Source organism: Nicotiana sylvestris, chromosome 11 (assembly GCF_000393655.2).
Source record: "Nicotiana sylvestris chromosome 11, ASM39365v2, whole genome shotgun sequence".
Lineage (NCBI taxonomy): Eukaryota > Viridiplantae > Streptophyta > Magnoliopsida > Solanales > Solanaceae > Nicotiana > Nicotiana sylvestris.
Genome location: NC_091067.1, coordinates 133610315 through 133615824, shown reverse-complemented (window position 1 = coordinate 133615824; position 5510 = coordinate 133610315). Strand labels below are relative to the sequence as shown.

The following is a 5510-nucleotide window of genomic DNA, read 5'->3' as shown; positions in this document are numbered from 1 at the left end:
ATTTTATGAGTTTATGTTTTATGTTCGGGACAAAAGAATAAATATTTATATAATCGTGTTGCTTTGTATCTAATTATACTTCAGTTTATGTTATAATCAACAATTATTAACCTGAAAAGAATGATACAATGCAAACTAGGAAAGGAGTTCAGATTAGATGTTTGCGCTAAAAAGAAAATAATTCTTTTTTTAAAGATGTAAAAATATGAAATATAAATAATTTTTAGTAGTATTTTCTTTAAATTTTCCAAAGTATTGGAGCTAGTTTTTTTGAAAATTTGAGAATCTTGAAGGCTTTTAATATATTTGGGATTCTGAATGACCAAAAATAAATTGGTCTTCGCAAATTAACATCATTATAATTTCAGCTTACAAATACTTCTTTTCGACTTTGACTCAAATATTGTCCGGTCCGATTGAAGGGTTAGTTTGAATTTCTTAACCAGTAAGAATGTGAGATACATATTAAATATCAAGGTAAAAATCTGGAAAAAAAAAATTGAAAGACCAATGAACTTTTCTCTTTAAGTATTGGCACCTGCAATCACAATTTATCACTATTTACATGCATAAACTTGGTGTGTTTTTTTCTTTTCCAATTTAGTGTTACACTCACCATTGACTATTCAAATGATTTCTTTGCATTCAACGATGTCTGTTAATACTGACCCTCTCAAGGTCATGCATTCCTTATTGATGAAAAAAGGAAATTAAAAATAAAAAAAATTGTCCTTTATTGATCAGGCCAATTTGTCTTTGTTAAAATATTGGTTAAGTCTGGTAGTTTGTTTGACTAAGCTTTTAAAATTAGCTTATTTTGAAAAGTACTTTTTTTAAAAAAAATATTTTGGTAAAAAGCAATTTGTATTTGGATAATTAATTTAAAAATTTCTTTTGATGAGTGACTAATATTTGATCAAGCTTTTAAAACGTACTTCTAATTAAGTGTATTTTCTCAAAAGTTTTTTCAAAAAAAAATCTTTTTGACTTAAGAAGCGTGTGATCGGAAAAAAAATATATTTATTGTTTTCCCCTAACACTGTGTTTGGATCATTGTTTCACATCGTTTTATAATATATTGTATTGTATTGTATTGTATTGTATTGTATTGTATTGTATTGTATTGTATTGTATTATACTGTATTGTATCGTTTTGATGGATACAACGTTTGGATAGACTGTATCATTTGTTGTTGTTAAATAACATCTTTATTGTTTGGTTTGACTATATCGTATTGTACTGTACTGCTAAGTTACTAAAATACCCTCAATTATTTTAAATACGATGCTTATTAAGAATTACTCATAAAAATAATTTATTCATTAAAAATTACTCATAAAAAAATAATTTTTCTAGGCACTTATTATTTAGAGGAAAATTCCCTTAGCAACAGTGGAATTAGTTAAGAATAGAGATGAAAACTAACCTGTAAAAACTTTGTTGGAAAGAGACGAAGACTAGGGAAGTACGTCGTTGATTAGTTGCACGGCAGAAAGAAGATGGAGACAAAGTACTTATTAGTTTGGTGAATATAATATAAATAATTGGGTAAAGGGTAAAATTGAAATATAGAATAATAAGTGTGGGCATAATTGGAAAGGAAAATACGGAACAATCCCACCACACCGATTTGATTGTTTCATAAAATGGGGTTTTTCATTATTCCGGAACAATGGATTTAACAATACGATACAATCAGTTTTATATTAACAATCAAAACAAATATTGTATCTGGGGTAACAATACAATACAATACAACTGGAAACAACCATCCAAACAATACGTAAAGAGAAGTAAAGCAAGCGAGATATAATAAAACCCCAATGATATCTCCCGCAACATATGAAAAAATACTAAAAGACACAAGTGTATGCCCAAAAAATGTATATGTATTAGATAATGTGCGATGTTGATTGGGGAAATATATTATTATTTTCTTATATGATCTTAAACTATCGCATTTCATGATTTAGCTTTTGGTATTAATTTAGATTCAACATTTATTATTTAACGAATCTTAATTCTCAAGTCATAAAAAGCTGAACAACCATTCTCAGCAAGTCGTTAGTTAGCTTAAGTGTGCTCGGAAAACATTGAATAGATTTTGATAATTGAATTATATCCCATATAGCCAATGCATAAACCCTGGACAACGTCGAATCGGGTAAGATATGATGCTATGGTTGTAATTAAGGTCTGGAAATAGTTCGAAACAGATTATAAATATAATTATATCCTTATATCTGAATTATTTCAAAAGAAATTACGAGTAAATGTATATACATAAGTTGATAACCTAAAAATGCTAAACGTGAATAAACTGTTGAAACAAATTACTTAAACTGAACATTTGTATATTTTCGCACGATAAATGAGTTAGGGATATAGTAAATATGCCCTAGATCCCATCTTATATTTGATGATTTGAACATATTTTTGTGAACATTATTTGATATAAAAATATATGCCATTTGATATTCTTTTATCATAGTTATTATTAATTGCTTGATTAATTTGATGAGGTCCTTGATTAAATTTTGAGATTTGTCATCGTGATGGAGATCATGATAATGAGAGTAAAGTTTCTTATAATTTAATCTAAATTTTGTTCTTGATCGTAGGATTATTAATTTGGACATTAGTAATCCGGTTAGATCAATATTAATGTGATCGTCTTTATGAGATAAAGATTAGTTGATCTCATTAACTAAATCACCTAAATAGATGATGCATGTGAACACCTAATTTTTGCACTATTTAACACCTCCTAAAGTTATTAGTATTTTGTTATTTTAATTATTTTTCTCAATTTTTGTGATTTTAATTGCATATTTCCTATCATAAAATACTAAAAAAAATAGTTCTTTCTTCATTTGTGCATTTTAAGAATTAACTAGTTGTTCAGTTGGTGAATTAATCTAGTTAATTGATCATTAGAATAAGTTATTTAATTAATTTATTTGTGTAAAATTAGTTTAATAAGTAGGATTAAGGAAGAAATTTGACCAAATTTGAAAGAAAAAGTGTCCGAGAGTGTAAGATAAAGGGCTACCATTGAAAGGGTCTGAAACTACGTAGTTTTGCTTCAAAACTACGTCGTTTCACTAAATGAAACAAGATCAAATCATACTCATCCATTCCATCTTGATCCAATGGATCTTATTCACTCTTGGCTTAGGTATTTAAAGCCTCAAAAAACTGAAAATTGTCCTCATTTTCACCCATAATTCTTGTCTCCTTCTTCTCTCTAATCTCTCTCTTTACTCTCTCTACGCCGCCCCAGCTCCGCCCACCGCCGGTGGACCACCTCCAAACACCTCCAAATTCACACCATGTAATCTCCACAACTTCCTCCTTCCATATCTCCAAACCAAATCATTCAAAAATCCTCTAAACTCCTTGAATCTTAGATCTATGAAACTTTCTCGTCACTTTTTTGCCCAAATTCTTGAAGCTCCAACCACTACCACCTCCACAATACTTACATTAATGGATAGAGCTCCTCAAAACCTAGCTATTGATGTCAATTTCACCATGAAAATTCGGCGATCAAAATCCGGCCAAATTCTGGCGACCTCCCCGAACACCCTCTTTTGGCATACCACCATTTTTTCGGCCACTTGAATTATAAAATGGTAAAAATCCTATTATTTTTCGTGGATGATTTTTTTATTTTATTTTTATTTTTTCAGATCTTATTTTTGTCTATTATTAATTATTTTAGCATTAGTTTTGAAGTTTGAAATGTCAAATTTTCTGTTTTTGCACTTGTTGAAGTAGTAAAATAGTTTTGTGTTGATAAAAGTGAGGTAGTGAAAAATACTTAAGAGTATATGGTACTTGTTTGATTGTTTATTTACTACTTCAAGACTCTTTGAGTACAACACTCAAAAGTCAAATTGTTTGGTAAGAAAATGTAGACCTTTGGACAGTGTTTGAATAAAAGTCTATCTTTGAATAGTGAAGAGCAGATTTTGTTTGAAATACTTGACAAGATTTGAACCAGAAAGTCTGGCATTTTGAATTTAAGAGCAGATTTTGTAGAAAAATCTGTCAAAAAGATTTATTTTAAATTTTTTTGAAATAGCTGATTGTTTTGATATATAAGAGGACACTCCATCTTATTGAGGGAGTTAGACACACAAAAAAGAGAAAAAAATCAGTAGCTATAATATCCCTTAGCAGCTTTTGTGAGTTGATTCTTAAGTGAAAAACTTGTTTAAGGAAATAGAGTAGTCTTGAAATTTTTTTCTGGAGTTACATAATTGTACTGTTTTGCTGGGGTATTTTTAGTTTATTTTCTTGGGTTTGAATCTGCCGGTTGTCGCTGTCTTTTGCTGTTGTTGTTGCCCATTTAATTGTTTTGTTGTTGATTTTGGAAAAAGCTGACTCTGCTGTATTTGTTCTTCTTTCTGTTGTCCAGGTAATTTTCGGACCATGTAAACTCATAAAATCGAGTTGGAATGAAAGATAATGACGCTGGAAAATATTAGTAGTTTTATCCTTCTATTGTAATTCATTTTTATATGCTCTTGAATGTTTGATAATGTTATAATGAAATGTTAGTTAATAAAATTGTGTTAAGCATCTTTAATTATTTTTATTTTTGTAAAGCATTAGATATAATTCCACTGGCATTTGGTTGTCTGAAAGGAGCATATATATTAAAATTTGAACCCTTGTAGCCATGTTTGTCCCTTTGTTATCACCAAGCTAAGTTTTTTTATTATTATTATTATATTATTTTAGAGTCCCAATAATCTTTTTATTTATCTCTTAAAAAATACTTATTTAGTAAGGTAGTTAAGTTGTAGATTAGAAAGATAATCTGTAAACTTATTTTTGTAAATAGTTGGCTACGGATTGCAAATAGCAAGATATGGCCAAATCTGTAACATAGTTTTAAAAGGCCATATCTATAAATTTAAAGTCCAAAAGCATATGAGCTTTTGGGTTTTGTCTTGGACATGAGCCCATTTGACTCCATCAACCCAATAGTGGGTTGCCCCATTCAATGTCAAGACAAGCTCACATCTTACTAGTTTTAAGCAATGTCAATTGATAATTTTCTCTTATTACTCTCATCTTTTAAATTAGTATTCGTAACAATAATTTTCTCTCACTAGTTAAGTTGTAGATTATTATTCAAATTTTTACTTTAATTTTTTTTTTAAACTAAATAAAAACGGACATAAGAAAAGCATAAAAATCAAATAAACCACAGTTTATCCAAGTTTAATTCAAGCCAAATGTAGTCAATAAAGCGACCGTGCTAGAACCACAGGACTCAGGGAATGCCTTACACCTTCTCCCCGGTCAACAGAATTCCTTACCCGGACTTTGTTTTCGCAGACCAATAACAATAGAGTCAAACCTTCCTTTGAATAGGGATTCAAATAAAAGGTGACTTGGAACAGCAGTAAAAATCAATTCCAAGTGGTGACTTTGTAAATAAAATAATCCTTACTTCAAATTTGTCACTTTAATTGGAAAAGCTCTTTAACTCACA

General features: G+C 29.3%; 1 long non-coding RNA gene across 1 annotated transcript; it reads left to right on the top strand.

Annotated features, from left to right (window-relative positions):
- The first annotated feature begins 3215 nt into the window (after positions 1–3215).
- Positions 3216–4596, top strand: LOC104248582 (uncharacterized). The gene is made up of 2 exons (XR_716493.2): positions 3216–3636; positions 4425–4596. It is a non-coding gene; the product is annotated as an uncharacterized lncRNA (long non-coding RNA).
- The last annotated feature ends 914 nt before the right edge of the window (positions 4597–5510 follow it).